At 45.3% G+C, this 22,605-nt stretch overlaps 1 protein-coding gene across 1 annotated transcript in view; it reads left to right on the top strand.

The window, feature by feature from the left end:
* Positions 1 to 22,605, top strand: part of LOC126189022 (H(+)/Cl(-) exchange transporter 4) — a 163,247-nt gene that overhangs the window by 61,684 nt on the left and 78,958 nt on the right. The window lies entirely within an intron of this gene.

Here is a 22,605-nt window from a genome sequence, read left to right as displayed (position 1 = left end):
ACCATAAAAAAATGCAGGGAAGTATGTTTTTAACACAAACCTACGTTTTTTTAAATGGAACCCCGCTAATTTTGTAAGCACATCTGAACATATAAACAAATACGTAATCAGTGCCGTTTGTTGCATTGTAAAATGTTAATTACATCCGGAGATATTGTAACCTAAAGTTGACGCTTGAGTACCACTCCTCCGCTGTTCGATCGTGTGTATCGGAGAGCACCGAATTACGTAGGGATCCAAAGGGAACGGTGATGGACCTTAGGTACAGAAGAGACTGGAACAGCACATTACGTCCACATGCTAATACCTTTTTATTGGTCTTCTTCCCTGTCGCACATGTACATTACCATGAGGGGTGAGGTACACTGTAACATCCCCTTAGAAGAATTGTATACGAAACTGTGCTTAAACTGACACAATATTTTTAGCGCAACGCAATCTGACTTTCAAAAATCCCTACAAAAGAATGGCCCTGACTAACATTAACCTGTACGTTTCACAAATCACTTACCTCACCAAAAATCTTCCTTACTCGAACTACTGCAATACAGCGAGCGCCACTACTGCCAGCTAAATAAAAGATTCAAACTACGGAAGGCACTAACTACTGATAGGGATAGTTAGCAAATGAAAGATTTTAATGGAGAACAAACAATGTATTTACCTTAATATCATCACAAGTCATAATATATGTAATTTCAAAACTCCGCCATCTCTCTCCTGACATCCACCACTGCTGGCGGCTCACCTCTAACTGTGCAACGCTACGCGCTGTTCACATCCAGCTGCCGCTGCCCGACACTACAATGGCAGACAACAATGCAAACTAGCCACAGACTGCACACAGCACAGCCAGTGATTTTCATAGAGAGCGCTATGTAACGTTGCCAATAAGAAAACATAAACAGCCTACTTACAACACGTACACACGTGGTTTCCGTTTTCAATTACGGAGTGGAATGGAGTGTGTCCCGACATGTCAGGCCAATAGATGTTCAATGTGGTCGCCATCATTTGCTGCACACAACTGCAATCTCTGGCGTAATGAATGTCGTACACGCCGCAGTACATCTGGTGTAATGTCGCCGCAGGCTGCCACAGTACGTTGTTTCATATCCTCTGGGGTTGTAGACACATCACGGTACACATTCTCCTTTAACGTACCCCACAGAAAGAAGTCCAGAGGTGTAAGATCAGGAGAACGGACTGGGCAATTTATGCGTCCTCCACGTCCTATGAAACGCCCGTCGAACATCCTGTCAAGGGTCAGCCTAGTGTTAATTGCGGAATGTGCAGGTGCACCATCATGCTGATACCACATACGTCGACGCGTTTCCAGTGGGACATTTTCGAGCAACGTTGGCAGATCGTTCTGTAGAAACGCGATGTATGTTGCAGCTGTTTGGGCCCCTGCAATGAAGTGAGGACCAATTAGGTGGTCGCCAATGATTCCGCACCACACATTCACAGTCCACGGTCGCTGTCGCTCTACCTGTCTGAGCCAGCGAGGATTGTCCACGGACCAGTAATGCATGTTCCGTAGATTCACTGCCCCGTGGTTTGTGAAACCCGCTTCATCGGTAAACAGGAGAACTGCAACGCATTCTCTGTTAATGCCCATTGACAGAATTGCACTCGATGATTAAAGTCATCGCCATGTAATTGCTGATGTAGCGACACATGAAACGGGTGAAAGCGGTGACGATGCAGTATGCGCATGACACTACTTTGACTCAGTCCACCGTCTCTCGCAATGTCCCGTGTACTCATGTGTGGGTTCATGGCAACAGCAGCTAACACACCAACTGCACCCGCTTCTCCTGTAACGGGCCTGTTACGGACCCGTTTGCGTGTTACAACCATACCTGTTGCATACAGTTGGCTGTAGATGTTTTGCAATGTACGGCACGTTGGATGCTCTCTGTCCGGGTACCGTTCTGCATACACCCTGCAGGCTTCAGCTGCATTTCGTCGACACTCGCCATAGATGAGTATCATCTCCGCCTTTTCAAAGTTCGAATACACCATGGTCACAGTTCCTACAACACTACACTATCACAGACGTCTGGTAACACGGTGTACTACGGTTGGTCTGCGTGCGGAGACGAATGCAGAATAACAATAGCAGCAAGCGCTACATGCGGACACTGCGACAGCTAGACCAAACCACAACAGTGCACTACAGCCACACTCGTAAACACGGTCGTCATCGTAAACATGTCCCTGCAGATGCTGCTCGCCGACCGTGGCCCGTGTTTGTTACAACACGCAACTGAACGTCGGAGGTTTCAAGCGTTAACTTTAGGTTACAATATCTCCGGATGTAATTAACATTTTACAATGCAACAAACGGCACTGATTACGTATTTGTTTATATGTTCAGATGTGCTAACAAAACTAACGTGGTTCCATTTTAAAAAACGGAGGTTCGTGTTCAAAAACATACTTCCGTGCATTTTTGTATGGTTCGTATTAAACAATTACACTAGCCCCTCTCCTCACGTGCGGTCTGTGGAATCGGTTCGTCAGTATTTGATGTGGTTTACGAAATATATGCAGCGGTAACGTTAGGTGTCTCACCCCGTATATATTTCCATCACCTCGATTCCGAGAGTTCCGCAACCGGTACAGAAAATTGGAATAGAGATCAACATAAACATCGTTTCCGACATTAACATTGCTCATGAAAACCACACATTGCATGTTGTACAACCATACAGCGAGACCTTCAGAGGTGGTGGTCCAGATTGCTGTACACACCGGTACCTCTAATACCCAGTGGCACGTCCTCTTGCATTGATGCATGCCTGTATTCGTCGTGGCGTACTACCCACACGTTCATCAAGGCACTGTTGGTCCAGATTGTCCCACTCCTCAACGACGATTCGGCGTGGATCCCCCAGAGTCCTTGATGGGACACTTCGTCATAAACAGCCCTTTTCAATCCATCCCACGCAATTTCGATAGGGTTCATGTCTGGAGAATTTGCTGGCCACTCTAGTCGAGCGATGTCGTTATCCTGAAGGAAGTTATTCACAAGATGTGCACGATGGGGGCGAGAATTGTCGTCCATGAAGACGAATACCTCGCCAATATGCTGCCGATATGGTTGCACTATCGATCGGAGGATGGCATTCACGTATCGTATAGACGTTATGGCGCCTTCCATGACCACTAGCGGTGTACGTCGGCCCCACATAATGCCACCCCAAAACAGCAGGGAACCTCCATCTTGCTGAATTCGCTGGACAGTGTGTCTAAGGCGTTCAGTCTGACCGGGTTGCCTCCAAACACGTCTCCGACGATTGTCTGGTTGAAGTCATATGCGACACCCATCGCTGAAGAGAACGTGATGCCAGTCCTGAGCGGTCCATTCGGCATGTTTTTGGGCCAATCTGTACCGCGATGCATGGTGTCGTGGTTGCAAAGATGGACCTTGCCATAGACGTCGGGGGTGAAGTTGTGCGTCATGCAGCCTATTGCGCACAGTTTGAGTCGTAACACGACGTCCTGTGGCTGCACAAAAAGCATTATTCAACATGGTGGCGTTACTGTCAGGGTTCCTCCGAGCCATAATCCGTAGGTAGCGGTCATCCATTGCAGTAGCAGCCCTTGGGCGGCCTGAGCGAGGCATATCATCGACAGTTCCTGTCTCTCTCCTCCATGTCCGAACAACATCACTTTGGTTCACTCCAAGACGCCTGGACACTTTCCTCGTTGAGAGCCCTTCCTGGCACAAAGTAACAATTCGGACGCGATCGTATCGCGGTAGTGACCGTCAAGGCATGGTTGAACTACAGACAACACGAGCCGTGTACCTCCTTCCTTGTGGAATGACAGGAACTAATCGGATGTCGGACCCCTTGTGTCTAATAGGAACTGTTCATGTATGGTTGTTTACTTCTTTGGGCGGGTTTAGTGACGTCTCTGAACAGTCAAAGGGACTGTGTCTGTGATACAATATGCACAGTCAACATCTATCTTCAGGAGTTCTGGAAACCGCGGTGGTACAAAACATTTTTGATGTGTATATGTATGTGTGTTTGTGTGCGTGTGTTCGTGCGTGCGTGCGTGCGCGCGCGCGCGCTCGCATTGTATGGTTGGGCGCTTTTTCATTCGTGAGCAACTTCGTTGCATAAGGGGCACTCGAAAACAGTAAGGTTTGGAGTTCCTGTCTCATGTAGACAGTTATGCACCGGTCTCGCCTTTCAACAGCGTTAGTATAAATATTCTTAAAACATGTCCTCAAGGAAGAAAGTACGGATCGTGCCAGTCTACGAAAAGGGGCACGAGATCAAATGCAGAGCTGTAGGCTTACTACAGTTCCTGTGGAACTGTGGAAAATATTGTGTGCTCGAGCATCGTGACTTTTCTGGAGGTCTGACAATTACGCATGTTTCAACATGGGTTTCCGCACGCAATGATCGTGCAAACCCAATTTGCTCTTTCCGTCCATGAGATCGAAAGGGCAGTAGATAGTGGAGAGCTTTTCCGCCCTGTCATCGAGGTGCATGCGGACTTTCCAAAAAGATATGGAATTCGAATGAAGACTTGTTAGCAAACAAGACTCATTGTCTGCGTACTTTCATCTTATGATAGATTGTTGGACAACTGTTACTACACTCCTGGAAATTGAAATAAGAACACCGTGAATTCATTGTCCCAGGAAGGGGAAACTTTATTGACACATTCCTGGGGTCAGATACATCACATGATCACACTGACAGAACCACAGGCACATAGACACAGGCAACAGAGCATGCACAATGTCGGCACTAGTACAGTGTATATCCACCTTTCGCAGCAATGCAGGCTGCTATTCTCCCATGGAGACGATCGTAGAGGTGCTGGATGTAGTCCTGTGGAACGGCTTGCCATGCCATTTCCACCTGGCGCCTCAGTTGGACCAGCGTTCGTGCTGGACGTGCAGACCGCGTGAGACGACGCTTCATCCAGTCCCAAACATGCTCAATGGGGGACATATCCGGAGATCTTGCTGGCCAGGGTAGTTGACTTAAACCTTCTAGAGCACGTTGGGTGGCACGGGATACATGCGGACGTGCATTGTCCTGTTGGAACAGCAAGTTCCCTTGCCGGTCTAGGAATGGTAGAACGATGGGTTCGATGACGGTTTGGATGTACCGTGCACTATTCAGTATCCCCTCGACGATCACCAGTGGTGTACGGCCAGTGTAGGAGATCGCTCCCCACACCATGATGCCGGGTGTTGGCCCTGTGTGCCTCGGTCGTATGCAGTCCTGATTGTGGCGCTCACCTGCACGGCGCCAAACACGCATACGACCATCATTAGCACCAAGGCAGAAGCGACTGTCATCGCTGAAGACGACACGTCTCCATTCGTCCCTCCATTCACGCCTGTCGCGACACCACTGGAGGCGGGCTGCACGATGTTGGGGCGTGAGCGGAAGACGGCCTAACGGTGTGCGGGACCGTAGCCCAGCTTCATGGAGACGGTTGCGAATGGTCCTCGCCGATACCCCAGGAGCAACAGTGTCCCTAATTTGCTGGGAAGTGGCGGTGCGGTCCCCTACGGCACTGCGTAGGATCCTACGGTCTTGGCGTGCATCCGTGCGTCGCTGCGGTCCGGTCCCAGGTCGACGGGCACGTGCACCTTCCGCCGACCACTGGCGACAACATCGATGTACTGTGGAGACCTCACGCCCCACGTGTTGAGCAATTCGGCGGTACGTCCACCCGGCCTCCCGCATACCCACTATACGCCCTCGCTCAAAGTCCGTCAACTGCACATACGGTTCACGTCCACGCTGTCGCGGCATGCTACCAGTGTTACAGACTGCGATGGAGCTCCGTATGCCACGGCAAACTGGCTGACACTGACGGCGGCGGTGCACAAATGCTGCGCAGCTAGCGCCATTCGACGGCCAACACCGCGGTTCCTGGTGTGTCCGCTGTGCCGTGCGTGTGATCATTGCTTGTACAGCCCTCTCGCAGTGTCCGGAGCAAGTATGGTGGGTCTGACACACCGGTGTCAATGTGTTCTTTTTTCCATTTCCAGGAGTGTATGTCTTTATGCAGTAGGAGTGACACATTCAGCTGTTTTTATAAATCTTATTTTATTTTCAGTCCATTTTGATTATATATTACACCATCTGCAGTCCGTTGTAAGATGCCAGGTGATCAAGTGGATACCAGGTAATCGCCGTTATACATCTCACAGAGGGTAAAAAAAAATTTAATGTCCCCTGTGCCACCATTCACAGCGTAGCGAAAATAGAGTTCGCTGTATCTCAAGTAAGCGTAATAGTTCACTGCTACTAGCTATACGTAGAAGTCACTTGGCAGGTAACGTCTATATTCCGCCTGAGGTTGTTCGCTGATGGTAAATGGACAGAGATGCTGTGGTGGAAAGTTTTGTCCTTCACTTACACTTCACTCTTCTTGCTTTCCTTCAGTTCTACATTTTTGGGTTAATAAAGCTGTAGCTGTTTAATACTACACGATCTGTATCATACTGAAAGAAATATAGAATGTGTAGAATATGAAGCACAACCCCTCTTAACATCACAAGACGGCAGAGTTAATCGTAACAGCAATAAATAAACGACATATTTGTCGACGATTAAGTGACGTTGTTAGAAACTTGTGAACGAAATGTAGAGACTTCAGGATTGTCAGCACCTGGTGTGAAGCTTAGAAACTCGTCATAAATCTAGCCGCGAGGAGGGCAGATTGAAAACTGAGATTTAATGAAAGTACTGAACAGTTTTCCGAAATTCCTTTACTAGAGAAGTCGAAGTAAATATTTCAGAATTCGAATCAAGAACAGCTGCCAACATGAGTAACTTAATAGATATCCTCGGAGTAGCGAAGGAGCGTAAAACACTTAATAAAGGCAAGGCCTCAGGTCCAGACTCTATACCAGGCAGGTTCCTCTCAGAGTATGTTGGTACAATAGCTCCATACTTAGCAATCGCATGCAACCACCCACTCGCTGAAAGATCCGTACCTAAAGACTGGAAAGTTGTCCAAGTCACACCATTACCAAAGAAAGAAAATAGGAGTTATCCGCTGAATTACAGACCCATGTCGCTAACGTCCGTTTGCAGTAGGATTTTGGAACATTTCCTGTGTTCGAACAATATGGGTTACCTAGAAGAGAACGATTTATTGACAGACAACACGCATTCAGAAAATATCGTTCTTGTGAAACCGAACTAGCTCTTCATTCAAAAGAAATAATGAGTGCTATCGACAGGGGGACGTAAACTTGATTCCATATTTTTAGATTTCCAGAAGTCTTTTGACACCGTCCCTTACCAGCGACTTCTAATCAAATTGCTTGCCTATGGATTATCGTCTTAGCTGTGCGGCTGGATTCATGGTTTCCTGTCAGAAAGGTCACAGTTAGTTGTAATTGGCGGGAAGTCATCGAGTGAAACAGGAGTAATATCTGGCGTTCCCTAAGGTAGTATTATAGGGCCTCTTCTGTTCCTGATCTATATAAACGATTTATGAGACAATCTGACGAATCCTCTTAGATTGTTTGAAGATGATACTGTCATTTACCATCCTTTAAAGTCATCAGATGATGAAAACAAATTGCAAAACGATTTCGACAAGATATCTGTATTGTGCAAAAAGCGTCAATTGATTCTAAATAATGAAAAGTGCGAACTTATCCACGTAGGTACTAAAAGGAATCTGCTAAATTTCGGTTACATAATAAAACACCTAAATCTAAAGTCTGTAAATTCAACCAAATACTTAGGAATTACAGTTACGAATAACTTAACTTGGAATGATCACATAGATAATGTTGTGGGGAAAGCAAACAAAACACTGCGCTTTATTGGTATAACACTCACAAAATGCGACAGGTCTACTAAACAAAATGCTTGCACTACGCTTGTGCGCTCTCTTCTGGAGTATTGCTGTGCGGTGTGAGACACTCATCAGATAGAATTGACGAAGGGCATCGAAAAAGTTTAAGGAAGGGCTACTCGTTTTGTATTATTGCGAAATTGAGAAAAGAGTGTCTCGGATATGATATGCGAATTAGGGAGGCAATCATAAAAACAAATGCGATTTTCGTTGCGGCAGTATCTTCGCATGAAATTTCAATAACCAACCTTGTCCTCAGGGTGTGACAATATTCGGCACTCGCTTACATTGTGAGGGATGATTATCCTCATAAAATAAAAGAAATCGGAGCTCGCACGGAAATATTTAAATGTTCGTTTTTCCCGCGCACTGTTCAAGAATGGAACGGTACAGAAATAGCTTGAATGTGGTTAGACGAACTCTCTGCCAGGCACTTTATTCAGAATTGCAGAGCAATCATGTAGATGTAGATGATACTAAAGAACTACGCAATTAAAGAAATAGTGACAGTGTATAGGAATAAATAACACGTACAGAGAAAAGTTATCAACTACTGCGACGAATTCCTGTACAGAAAAGCAGTGTGCCACAAGGAAACCTTTCAACTCAGATTTGGAGAATTTGTGTTTACCACTTAAATTTTTTGCCAGCTCTACTGGAGCTCTATTGGAAATGGAACTTCCTGCAAAATGCTTAAGGGACTGTTATCACGCGCCTATCATTTTTTCGTCTAGCTTCACTGAATGAATTTTACAGTTTCTTCAGAATGAATCAATATTGCCAGCAACGAAATCCATGACGGAATATATAATATGCAAAGAGATGACAGAGTTGGAATTCGGAGATACCTCCACAACAGCTTACACGAAGTTCACGTACTGACAGGGCACATCCTCCTTGGAGCCTTTCTCTGGGCTCAAAATATTGTTGGCGAGTCTAGAGTTGCCCAGAAATATGATACCATCGGAGATAACGGAGTAAAAGTAAGGAAAGTCAGCAAGCAGAAGCGTTTAAGTGTCACCAGACACTGGATATTATTTATATTATGAAGTATCAGCAGCCACTTTCTGTACAAGATCTTGAACGCGATACTCCCAGGAAAGCTTTTCATCTATCTTTAGTTCTGACAGTTGAAAGTGGTAGATTTAACTGACTGATCACCTTGGCACAGTGATATTTCGCAGTTACAAGAGTTCCGTGTGAGAAATTAGTATGGTAGGAGATGTATAAAATGGTAAAGTGCCGGGCTAATATTTATTCATACACATTTTTCAAACGAATTTACTGACAATAAATTCTTGGTCGACATTTACAAAAAACACAGGTTTACTAACCCCTTTTTTTTAGAAAAAAAGGGAACAGTTACAATACCCTTGATTAAATATTAACCCTGATCCATTATTGATGACAAGTAGCGGTGAGACAATGATGTCAATTTTAAGCTTAAGATAGTTACAACGACGTCAATTAGAAGTTTCAGCTGAAACTAGGTAACTACTTGACTTTAAAATTTAAATCCCCAAACCTAAATCTATCTCAAAAATTTGTAATGATAAATTGTCTTGAATTCAATTTTCAAAACAGTCTTCAGATAAAATCAGTTTAGCAGCAGTGCTTGAAATACACAATAAAAGTTACAGCGGGACCCCTATGTAAAAGTCTTACGCACACCAATTTCATTCGTGGCACAGTTTAGGATTTACACGAGAGGTGTACGGAATTAACAGACAATTTTAAAATAAGCTTAGGCGCAGAGCGCCTTCAGATGAACCCCAAATAAGAAGACGCGCATTATTCAATTACAAATGGTGATTACTTAACCCGAAGATTGATCTGCAGAATTAGAATTCATCCACTTCTACCTCAGTGGGTTTGCAGTGCCGCAAGCTTTCCATCATACTTAATTTCACACTTTAGTCCTGCGTACATTTATAGGCGATACGTTAAACACATCATTAAAGTGGCATGATAAAACCCAAAACATGAATCATTTACCAGCGGTACCACACATACACATAACACAAGGGCAAGCTCAATGACAACCTTTACTTAATGAACAGATAAAATAAACAGATCGCCAGCTATTGGATAGTAAACCGACTCGTCTTCGCGTGAACAACCAGGCTGCAGCGACAGTACAGCGGAGGCTCTACAGACCTTCCAGCTTTACTTTGACCGACAATCGCTTCTGGACAACGTATACTGGATGCAATAGCGTAGACACTGCTCACTGTCAACACTTAATCCGAAATAGGTGGTTCTTTTCAGACAAAGGGCCCTCAAGTCCAGTGAGGCCGTGCTATCACTCTATGTCCAGACAAGACATTTTCCGACACAAAACACGGGTCTGTTCCCAGCACCGGCCCCGCTCACCGCCTTCCTCGTGCCTCTGCTGACCCATAACCTTCTCGCTGACCCGCACGCACCACCTAGCGGACCACGATCACGCGACAAGTTACTCACTTGCAAGAAAAATCTGTACCACCGCCGACTCCACCAGAGCGGTACAAAGTCGGGAAAATACAAAATAACTTTCGGGAGAGTTCCGCGCACGACCCAATCATGTGGATCGCAGTTTCGTTGCAGTTAAACACTTACCTGTTCTATGAAAGCAATGTGTTGACGTTACTAATTACCCTATTAGCTACATAATTTACAATTGGGTTCACGTCTTTTTCAGTAAGACTTATATCCAGAATTAGATTTTCACTCTGCAGCGGAGTGTAAACTGATATGAAACTTCCTGTCGGATTAAAACTGTGTACCGGTTCGAGACTCGAACTCGGGACCTTTGCCTTTCGTGGGCAAGTGCTCTACCATCTGAGCTACCCAAGCATGACTCACGACCCGCCCCCACAGTTTCAATTCTGTCAGTACCTCGTCTCCTACCTTCCAAATTTCACAGAAGCTCTTCTGTGACGGGTCGTGAGTCGTGCTTCGGTAGCACAGATGGTAGAGCACTTGCCCGCGAAAGGCAAAGGTCCCGAGTTCTTGGCACACAGGTTTAATCCACCAGGAAGTTTTATATCAGCGCACACTCCGCTGCATCTACATCTACATCTACATTTATTCTCCGCAAGCTACCCAACGGTGTGTGGCGGAGGGCACTTTACGTGCCACTGTCATTACCTCCCTTTCCTGTTCCAGTCGCGTATGGTTCGCGGGAAGAACGACTGCCGGAAAGCCTCCGTGCTGTGATGATGATGTTTGGTTTGTGGGGCGCTCAACTGCGTGGTTATCAGCGCCCGTACAATTACCCAATCTTTGCTCAGTCCAATTTCGCCACTTTCTTGGATGATGATGAAATGATGAGGACAACACAAACACCCAGTCATCTGCGATGCAGGGCGCCTCTCTTGCAGAGTCTGCCACTTGAGTTTGCTAAACATCTCCGTAACGCTATCACGCTTACCAAATAACCCTGTGACGAAACACGCCGCTTTTCTTTGGGTCTTCTCTATCTCCTCTGTCAATCCGACCTGGTACGGATCCCACACCGATGAGCAATACTCAAGATTAGGTCGAACGGGTGTTTTGTAAGCCACCTCCTTTGTTGATGGACTACATTTTCTAAGGACTCTCCCAATGAATCTCAACCTGGCACCTGCCTTACCAACAATTAATTTTATATGATCATTCCACTTCAAATCGTTCCGTACGCATACTCCCAGATACTGCTACCAGTGTTTGTTCCGCTATCATATAATCATACAATAAAGGATCCTTCTTTCTATGTATTCGCAATACATTACATTTGTCTATGTTAAGGGTCAGTTGCCACTCCCTGCACCAAGTGCCTATCCGCTGCAGATCTTCCTGCATTTCGCTGCAATTTTCTAATGCTGCAACTTCTCTGTATACTACAGCATCATCTGCGAAAAGCCGCATGGAACTTCCGACATTATCTACTACGTCATTTATATATGCTGTGAAAATCTCATTCTGGAAACATCCCCCAGGCTGTGGCTAAGCCATGTCTCCGCAATATCCTTTTTTCCAGGAGTCAAGTTCTGCAAGTCTCGCAGAAGAGATTCTATGAAGTTTGGTAGGTAGGAGACGAGGTACTGGCAGAATTGAAGCTGTGGGGGCGGGCCGTGAGTGGTAATTGGGTAGCTGAGATGGTAGAGCGCTTGGCCGCGAAAGGCAAAGATCCCGAGTTCGAGTCTCGATCCGGCGCACAGTTTTAATCCACCAGGACGTTTCAATACTTATATCATTCGCAAAGAGGAAAGCGATGGAATCATCCGTCATATTTGGTGGCGGATCATTGATACCACACCAGCAAGAACAACAGACCAGAATAGAACCTTGTGGGATCCCCCCGCCCTCTACTTACATGACCTCTGTCAGATTCAAATCTACACATTCTCCACCACACTACAGCTTACGCAATAGAGATGTACCGGGTGATCAAAAAGTCAGTATAAATTTGAAAACTGAATAAATCACGGAATAATGTAGATAGAGAGGTACAAATTGACACACGTGCTTGTAATGACATGGGGTTTTATTAGAACCAAAAGTTCAAAAAATGTCCGACAGATGGCGCTTCATCTGATCAGAATAGCAATAACAAAGTAAGACAAAGCAAAGATCATGTTCTTTACAGGAAATGCTCAATATGTCCACCATAATTCCTCAACTATAGCTGTACTCGAGGATTAATGTTGTGAACAGCACTGTAAAGCATGTCCGGAGTTATGGTGAGGCATTGGCGTCGGATGTTGTCTTTCAGCATGAAAAAAAATGGTTCAAATGGCTCTGAGCACTATGGGACTTAACATCTATGGTCATCAGTCCCCTAGAACTTAGAACTACTTAAACCTAACTAACCTAAGGACATCACACACACGTCCATGCCCGAAGCAGGATTCGAACCTGCGACCGTAGCAGTCGCGCGGTTCCCGACTGAGCGCCTAACTTTCAGCATCCCTAGAGATGTAGGTCGATCACGATACACTTGCGACTTCAGGTAACCCCAAAGCCAATAATCGCACGGACTGAGGTTTGGGGACCTGGGAGGCGAAGCATGACGAAAGTGGCGGCTGAGCACACAATCATCACCAAACGACGCGCGCAAGAGATCTTTCACGCGTCTAGCAATATGGGGTCGAGCGCCATCCTGCATTTTCGTTCTAATAAAACCCCATGTCATTCCAAGCACGTGTGTCAATTTTTACCTCTCTACCTACGTTATTCCGTGGTTTATTAAGTTTTCAAATTCATCACCCGGTATATGCAGGAAATGCTACGAGTCCCCAGTTGGTCGAAGATGTTTTAATTTCAGCCTTTCAGTCCAGTTGGACACACGGAGACTACCTGTCAGCCTCCTTCGCTACTGCTGCAATATGTTTCTGTTGTGCTGCACAGTGGGAGCGGTCCCGACACGTCGCAGCCCGCACGCGCTATCAGAACACGCCGCCCACTGACGCCTCGCCGCCGGCCTGCCTGTCACCGTGATAAGGCGGCCAACGCACGCCCGTCCGTCTCCCTACTCGCACTACGTGAACAAGCGCACGCAGGGCCACGGGAAACAGCTCTGCTCCTACAAAGTGTGGTTACCACTCATTACAGAGCGAAATGCAGCTGAAATACGAGCTGCTCTGTATGAACGTGATGTGGTCTATCGGGAGGACCGTACCTCAGCACTTCCACCTTACGTTAAAAGACAAACAAACCAGCAGTTGAACAGGACAAAATTCCTACGTTGTCTCCTTTAGATTTATTTGCTGAAGTTTTGCATTGTACCGACCGGAGACAAAAGAAAAATTTCCATCAGTGCCCCCGTTTGCTCCATATACAACGATTCTGACGCGCTCTTTGTAATTACAAAAGGCTGTCAGGTACGAGTAAAATTCGCGTACTGAGGGTTCCGTACAAACTTAATTACGTATATAGACGGTTCATCTAATCCGGGAATCACGAATCTCGATCATTTTTGTCTGTTGTCGACATTGATAGTGGCAAAATATCGGTCCCGGGGATTCCAAGATTTTCAAGAATGTTTTAAGAATGAGACTTTCACTCTGCAGCGGAGTGTGCGCTGATATGAAACTTCCTGGCAGAGTAAAACTGTGTGCCGGACCGAGACTCGAACTCGGGACCTTTGCCTATCGCGGGTAACTCCTCTATCAACCCTTTCTTTTAATCTCATTTTGTTCGTTTTGTTCGTTGTATCTGCTCGGGGCGGACGTCGAAATACACCCGTTTCAGTTCGTCGTTGATCCATTAACTCAGTTTTTTTTTTATTACAGAGGGCAGCTAACCGCCTGACCGTGCCGGCACCAGCTGAGCTACCCAAGCACGACTCGCGCCCCGTCCTCACAGCTTTACTTCCGCAAAGGTCCCGAGTTCGAGTCTCGGTCCGGCACGCAGTTTTAATCTGCCTGGAAGTTTCAAGAATGTTTAAGTTTCAATATCATAAATGTGACATAAAGTCATGGAGGTGGCAGGAGACCATTATTATAATAATCTAGAGTTCTGCATTCAGGTTGACTGAGCCTAATGGTAAAAGGCAAACGCCGGCCAGAGTGGCCGAGCGGTTCTAGGCGCTAAAGTCTGGAACCGCGTGACCGCTACGGTCGCAGGTTCGAATCCTGCCTCGGGCATGGATGTGTGTGATGTCCTTAGGTTAGTTAGGTTTAAGTAGTTCTAAGTTCTAGGGGACTGATGACCACAGCAGTTAAGTCCCATAGTGCTCAGGGCCATTTGAACCATTTTTAAAAGGCAAACAACAGGTAATGAATGACGTTACTGCTCATATGACTAGTCTGCGAATGTTTGTTTCAGATACAAGATGAAACACTGTATTTACATGCAGAATGGCACCTCGATATCTGATGATGGATAAATTCCGGAGCGCGTCATATGAGCAATAAAGTCATTCCTTGCCTGATGTTTGACTTTTACCACTGCAGCCCAATAAATCTGAATGCAGATCTACAGACTGTCTCACTTCAAGTTTGACGTCGGATAATAATTGCCAAAAGAAATACATTTTTCGTGTCATGTAATAACAAATTACAAATTTTTGGACTTTTTTCGTTTACTTGTTCTCCGAAACCTTGCTTCTTGCCAAATTTCATGATTCTAGGCCAACGGGAAATACTATATAGGTTTTGATGAGTGGCAAGTTTGTTTGGGTGGCCGTCCTCCGCAGGAAGCACAGAAATACTTGTTTTGTAAATAAAGACGCCTTTTCTTGCTCTAACTTAATTTCGATAATAAAGTGGTAGTGCGACCGCCAGACCAGATGAGAGGAAACGCAGATTACAAGAAACTGTTCAAATGGTTCAAATGGCTTTGAGCAAAGACACTTAACATCTGAGGTCATCAGTCCCCTAGAACTTAGAACTACTTAAACCTAACTAACCTAAGGACATCACACACATCCATGCACGAGGCAGGATTCGAACCTGCGACCGTAGTGATCGCACGGTTCCAGACTGTAGCGCCTAGAACCACTCGGCCACCACGGCCGGCCAAGAAACTGTAAGTAATTACTTATTTACATAAAAAACGCGACGTGAACTGTGTGATAAATCAAAAGTAACAAAAATATATCGTTATAGATCCCACTGAAGATGTCTTAGAGCAAGAAAAAGGCGAAACGCGTCTGGGAAGAATAAGCTGCAGCAAGAAAAGGCGGTCTTATTTACAAAACAAGTATTTGATGAATGAGTTTACGAGTATTAAAATATGTGACACAAATGGCCGTATGTTTTGAGTGCATTGACCTAGAAGCTTAAATTTTGTACACCGCCATGGGATCATGCACCTCAGTATGTGACATAAATTTTAACTTGATGCGGCAACCAGTTCCTGAGAAACGGAGTTTTAAGCGATGGGACAGACAGACAGATAGACGAACAACAAATCGACCCTATAAGTGTTCCGTTTGTACGGAATGAGGCACGAAACCCTAAATGATGCTGAGTCGGGACGGCATGACTCATAAAAAAATAAAAAGAAATTATATCAGTAATTCTAGGAATATTATCAGTAACTTTTCACGTCGGAATTTATAGAACGCTGGAGTACCAAAAAGTAACAGGTAAATTACTTCTTTTCGTATTTTTTACTTTGCCAAAAATCGCAAATGATGATGATTTGCATGCAGGACGCTCTACTGCAGCGTCATGGTCGCTCTTGCTTTCGCAGACAAGACTATGTATATGTACATTAATAAAAGGGCCTCTAATTTGGATCTTCTTATTCTCTCTCTCTCTCTCTCTCTCTCTCTCTCTTTCTTACACACACACACACACACACACACACACACACACACACACACGCGCACACACACACACACACACACACACACACACACACACACACGAGCGCACGCGCGCGCGCACGCACTAACACGTAGGCATGCAAGCATTAACTTATTCACTTATAACCGTGAAACGTATCTCGTGAAATGCATCTTAGAATAAAGATAAGTTGCACTTAAAACCTTGTCTGAAGTAACTGGTTAGCACAGGGTGAGGCGGCTAAGACAGGCGACCCCAAATACACTGGTGTGCAAGTAGGTCTCGCACGATGTGTCACTGACAAGTAACATAGCTCGATGAAACTTGGACCATACCTAGAAAGAACTGCGGCAGTATAAATGGTTCAAATGGCTCTGAGCAGTATGGGACATAACTGCTGAGGTCATCAGTCTCCTAGAACTTAGAACTACTTAAACCTAACTAACCTAAGGACATCACACATATCCATGCTCGAGGCAGGATTCGAACCTGCAACCGTAGCGGTCGCACGGTTCCAGACTGTAGCGCCTAGAACCGCTCGGCCACTCCGGCCAGCTCGGCAGTATAGTACAGAAGATAACTGAGAGAGATACGTAATGGGACTAACAGAAACAACATTTTTATTCAAAGATAATAATTACATTAAAATCACCGCGATTTACGACGGTCTCCTGCACATTGCAAATTGTGGGACATGGTTCTTGATAGGATGTGTGATGACCACAGACTAAGCTGTGCAACGAGCTCCCATGATGGTAACAATTTTGCTAAGGGGTTCTTGTGGTAGGTTAACTCCACCAGCGCAGTTGACAGCTGACAGATGCTCGTTGGTGCATGTGGACGTGCCGTAATACGTCTACCTAAACCATCCCAAAGGCGCTCGATGAGACAGAAGTAGGAGAGATCGGCAGTCCTGTCGATTCGCCGAATATCCTCTCGTTCCAAGAGCACCTCTTCCTGCGCTATTCGATGCGGTCGCGCTTTCTCATCCATAAAAATTAAGTCAGGACTGATTGCAACTCTGAAAAGACGCACATGGCGAAGCAGTACAGTGCCCAATGACGCGGACTAGTGGTCGTGCCGTGTTCAAAGATTTGCAAGTCAGCACGCCTATGAAACATTATGCCTCCCCACACTATAACATCTCGACCACCAAACGATCATGTTCGACAATTCTTGACTTACCCTCATAAGGCGAGAGGTGTGGAAACAAATGGGGCCGGCCGTGGTGGCCGAGCGGTTCTAGGCGCTTCAGTCTGGAACCGCGCGACCTCAACGGTCGCAGGTACGAATTCAGCCTCGGGCATGGATGTGTGTGATGTCCTTAGGTTGGTTAGGTTTAAGTAGTTCTAAGTTCTAGGGGACTGATGACCTCAGATGTTAAGTCCCATAGTGCTCAGAGCCAGAAACAAATGCGCCCAGAAATATTGTCGAACATGATCGTTTTGGTGGTCCAGGTGTTATGGTGTGGGGAGGCAAAATATTGCATGATCTTCAAATCTCTCAACACGGCACACTCACTGGTCAACGTTACTGTAACAGCGTACTCTTTCCCTCGTGCATTCGGCACTGGCTTCATTTTTGTGGATGACAATGGGCGACAGCATCGAACTGCGCAGGTAGACGAGCTCTTGGAACGAGAGGATATTCGGCGAATGGGCTGGACTGCCCGCTCCGCGGACTTAACCCCACCGAGCACATGTGGGATCCTTTGGGAAGATGCATCACGTCCAGACTCACGCAGCAGTAGTCAAGTTCGCTGGTGGGAAATGGGCTACTGCAAGAATTCCTTCCCAGCCTCATGGGCGGCTTGAGAGTACGTTGCAGAGCATACACTGCCGTTCGTGGTGATCACATACCCTATTAAGAACCATGTCCCGCCTTTTCTAATGTCCAGGGGGCCATTATAAACCGCGGTGACTTCATTCCACCTACATCTAAGTGATTACTCTGCTATTCACAAAAAAGTTCCTGGCAGAGGGTTCAATGAACCACCTTCAAGCTGTCTCTCTACCGTTCCACTCTCGAATTGCACGCGGGAAAAACGAGCAGTTAAATTTTTCTCTGAGAACCCTGATTTCTCTTATTTTAGCGTGATGATCATTTCTCCCTATGCAGGTGGGTGGCAACAGAATGTTTTCGCAATCGGAGGAGAAAACTGGTGATTGAAATTTCATGAGAAGATCCCGTCGCAACGAAAAACGCCTTTGTTTTAATGATTGCCACTCCAATTCACGTATCATGTCTGTGGCACTATCTCCCCTATTTCACGATAATACAAAACGAGCTGCCCTTCTTTGTACTTTTTCGGTGTCATCCGTCAGTCCCACCTGATGCTGATTCCACACCGAACAGCAATACTCCAGAATAGGGCGGACAAGCGCGGTGTAAGCAGTCTCTTTAGTAGATCTGTTGCGCCTTCTAAGTGTTCTGCCAATGAATCGCAGTCTTTGGTATGTTCTACCCTCAATATTATCTATGTGGTCGTTCCAATTTAGGTTATTTGTATTTGTAATCCCTAACTTTTTAGTTGAATTTACAGCCTTCAGATTTGTGTGACTTACCGCGTAATCGAAATTTAGCTGATTTCTTTTAGTACTCATGTGAATAACTTCACACTTTTCTTTATTCAGGATCAATTGCCACTTTTCGCACCATACAGATATGTTATCTAAATCATTTTGCAAGTCGTTTTGATCATCTGATGACTTTACAAAACGGTAAATGACAGCATCATCTGCAAACAATCTAAGACGGCTACTGTGTCGTTAATATCGATCAGGAACAACAGAGGGCCTATAACACTTCCTTGGGGAACGCTGGATATTACTTCTGTTTTACTCGATGACTTTCCGTCTATTATTACGAACTGTGACCCTTCTGACAGTAAATCACGAATCCAGTTGCACAACTGAGGCGATACTCCGTAGGCACGCAGTTTGGTTAGAAGACGCTTGTGAGGAACGGTGTCGAAAGCCTTCTGGGAATCTAAAAATTTGGAATCAATTTGACATCCCCTCTCGATAGCACTTATTACTTCATGAGTATAAAATATTTATGTGTGTTTCACAAGAACGATATTTTCTGAATCCACGCTGACTATGTGTCAGTAAATTGCTTTCATCGAGGTACTTCACAATGTTCGAATACGGTATATGTTCCAAAATCCTACTGCAAATCGACGTTAGTGATATACGCCTGTAATTCAGCGGATTACTCCTACTTCCCTTTTTGGATATTGGTGTGACTTGAGCAATTTCCCAGTCTTTAGGTACAGATCTTTCTGTGAGCGAGTGGTTGTATATAACTGCTAAATGTGGAGCTATTTTATCAGCATACTCTGAGAGGAACCTGACTGGTATACAATCTGAACCGGAGGCCTTGTCTTTATTAAGTGATTTAAGCTGCTTTGTTACACCGAGGACATCTACTTCTATGTTTCTCATCTTGGCAGTTGTTCTTAATTGGAATTCAGGAATATTTACTTCGTCTTCTTTGGTGAAGGAGTTTCAGAAAACCATGTTTAGTAACTTTGCTTTAGTGGCACTGTCATCAGTGACTTCACCCTTGTTATCGCATAGTGAAGGTATTGATTGCGTCTTGCCACTGGTGTGCTTTGTGTATGACCAGAATCTCTTTGGGTTTTCTGCCAGATTTCGAGACAAAGTTTCGTTGTGGAAATTATTGAAAGCATTTCGCATTGAAGTATGCGCTATATTTCGAACTTCTGCAAAACTTTGCCAGTCTTGGGGATTTTGCGTTCTTTTAAATTTGGCATGCTTTCTTCGTTGCTTCTGCAACAACGGTCTGACCCGTTTTGTGTACCATGGGGGGGGGGGGGGGGGGAATCAGTTTCAGCACTTTTTAATTTATGTGTTATATATATCTCTCAACTACGGTCGATACTATCTCTGTGAAATCATTCCACAACTTTTCTACGCTTACATGATCAGATCTGAAGGAGTGTAGACTGTCTCTTAAAACTGTGTGAAAACCATTTTTTCAGCTTTTTAAAATAGATACACTTTGCGTTTCTTTTGATGGTTCTAGGAGTTATAGTATTCAGCCTATCAGTTACTGCCTTGTGGTCGATAATCCCTGTATTCGTCACGATACTCACTATTTGTCCAAGATTATTTGTTGCTAAGAGGTCAAGTATGCTTTCGCAACCATTTACGCTTCGAGTAGGCTACTGAATTAATTGTTCGAAATAATTTTCTGAGAAAGCATTCAGTACAATTTCGGATGACGTTTTATGCCTGCCGCCGGCTCTAAACGTGTAATTTTTCCAGCATATCGAGGGTAGATTAAAGTCACCACCGACTATAATTATATGAGTGGGGTACCTATATGAAATGAGAGTCAAGTTTTCTTTGAACTGATCAGCAACTACATCTTCTGAGTAGGGGGTTCGGTAAAACGATCCAATTAATAGTTTAGTCCGATTGTCAAGTATAAATGCTACCCACACTATTTTGCAGGAACTATATATTTCAATTTCACTACAAGGCAAACTACTTCTGACAGCAGTAAATATTCCACCACCAGTTGTATTTAATCTATCCTTTCTGAACACTGTTAGATCGTTTGACAAAAATTTGGCTGAATTTATTTCCGGCTTTATTCAGCTTTCTGTACCCATAACTATTTGAGCTTCAGTACTTTCTATTAGGGGTTGGAGCTCTGATTCTTTCCCAACACAGCTACGACAATTTACAACTACAATACCGATCGTTTCTACAACTAACTCACTGTGTTTTATCTGCCCCCTTTTAGCCAGATGCCCTTTCTGTGGTTCCCTGGGGCCCTCTAACCTAAAAAACCGCCCAGTCCCTTCCATACAGCCCCCGCTACCCGTGTAGCCTCTTCCTGTGTGTAGTGGACTCCTGACCTATTAAGCAGAACCCGGAAACCCACCACCCGATGGGAAAGTCGAGGAATCTGCAGCCTACACGGTCACTTAACCGCCTGAGCCTCTGATTCAGACCCTCCACTAGGCTCTGCACCAAAGGACCACAGTCGGTTCTATCGACGATGCTGCAGATGGTGAGCTCCGCCTTAATCTCGCAAGCAAGACTGGCAGCTTTACCATTTCCGCTAGCCCCGAAACAAGAGAGAATCTCCTCCAATCCAAAGCGACATACATCATTGGTACTCACATGAGCTACCACCTACAGTCGGCTGCACCCTGTACTTTTCATGGCATCCGTAAGCAGCCTTTCCACATCCAGAATGACTACCCCCAGTATGCACACAGAGTGCACTGCATCTGGCTCAGAGACATCGTGAGCAACAGATAACGCCTAAAACCTGTTCGTCAAACGAACTGGGGAGGCCCTGCGATCAGCCCCTCGGAAAGTTCTTCGCATCCTGCCAGACTTTGGAATGATCTCCCACTCGACCACGGGTGAAGAGTGAACCTCAGTGCAGGCAGTACCCGGGGCGGCCACAGCAGTCGACCGATCGGGGGACACGTGGGACGTGCTCGACGTCTCTTGCGTCCCCCCATCCGACACCCCACAGTGGTGTGCCTTGGCAGCAGCCTCAAGCTGTGTGACGGAAGTCAATGCAGCCTGGAGCTGTGAGCGAAGAGTAGCCAACTCAGCTCGCATCTGTACACAGTAATCACAGTTCCTATCCATTACTGCAGTCGCTCCCGTTTGAAGCTCGTAAAAATATACAACAAACGAATGGTGTACTCGGCTTACTAGCAGCAGGAATTCGAAGTGCTCTCTCACAGACGGTCTAAACGACACTGAGCTACACTAACCAAAACAAACAGAAGCCTGTACAATATGAGGGTCGATATAAGGGTCAATAGCAAAGGCAGTACAGTACGCTACACTTTATTAAAATAAAAGCTTGTGCCTAGTAAGCACTCGAACACACAAGAAATTACAAAAATAATCTAATAACTACACAAGTATCTGTAAATAAGCCGCTCCTGTTGGAAACTCGTAAAAATATGTAATAAACGAACGGTGTACTCGCCTTCTTAGCAGCAGGAACACGAGGTGCTCTCTCACTGAGAGCCTATCCGACACAGTTACCTTTCTTGTACCTATGTTTGTCTGTATAGCTATAGTAATTCGTCGTTTTAGAGATGTCCTGTTCAACTTAGCTGCTGCGGTATTCATTATCGCAATATCTACTGTCTCAGAGAACTTCAACTCCTCAGTGTTTCATTCTGTCACTTCTTTCTGCATTGGTTCTTCCAGACGATTCCCTTAAAAGTTAATCAACTTGTAAGTAGGCTGTTTATGTTTTCTTTATGTAAGTAGGCTGTTTATGTTTTCTTTATGTAAGTAGCTGTTTATGTTTTCTTTATGTAAGTAGGCTGTTTATGTTTTCTTTATGTAAGTAGGCTGTTTAGGTTCTTATATTGGTAACGCCGCCGCCACGTAGCGCTCTCTGTATGAAAATGAAATCACTGGCTGTGCTGTGTGCAGTCTGTGGCTAGTTTGCATTGTTGTCTGCCATTGTAGAG

This window comes from Schistocerca cancellata, chromosome 5 (assembly GCF_023864275.1).
Source record: "Schistocerca cancellata isolate TAMUIC-IGC-003103 chromosome 5, iqSchCanc2.1, whole genome shotgun sequence".
NCBI lineage: Eukaryota > Metazoa > Arthropoda > Insecta > Orthoptera > Acrididae > Schistocerca > Schistocerca cancellata.
This window is presented reverse-complemented; position numbering and strand designations above follow the sequence as displayed.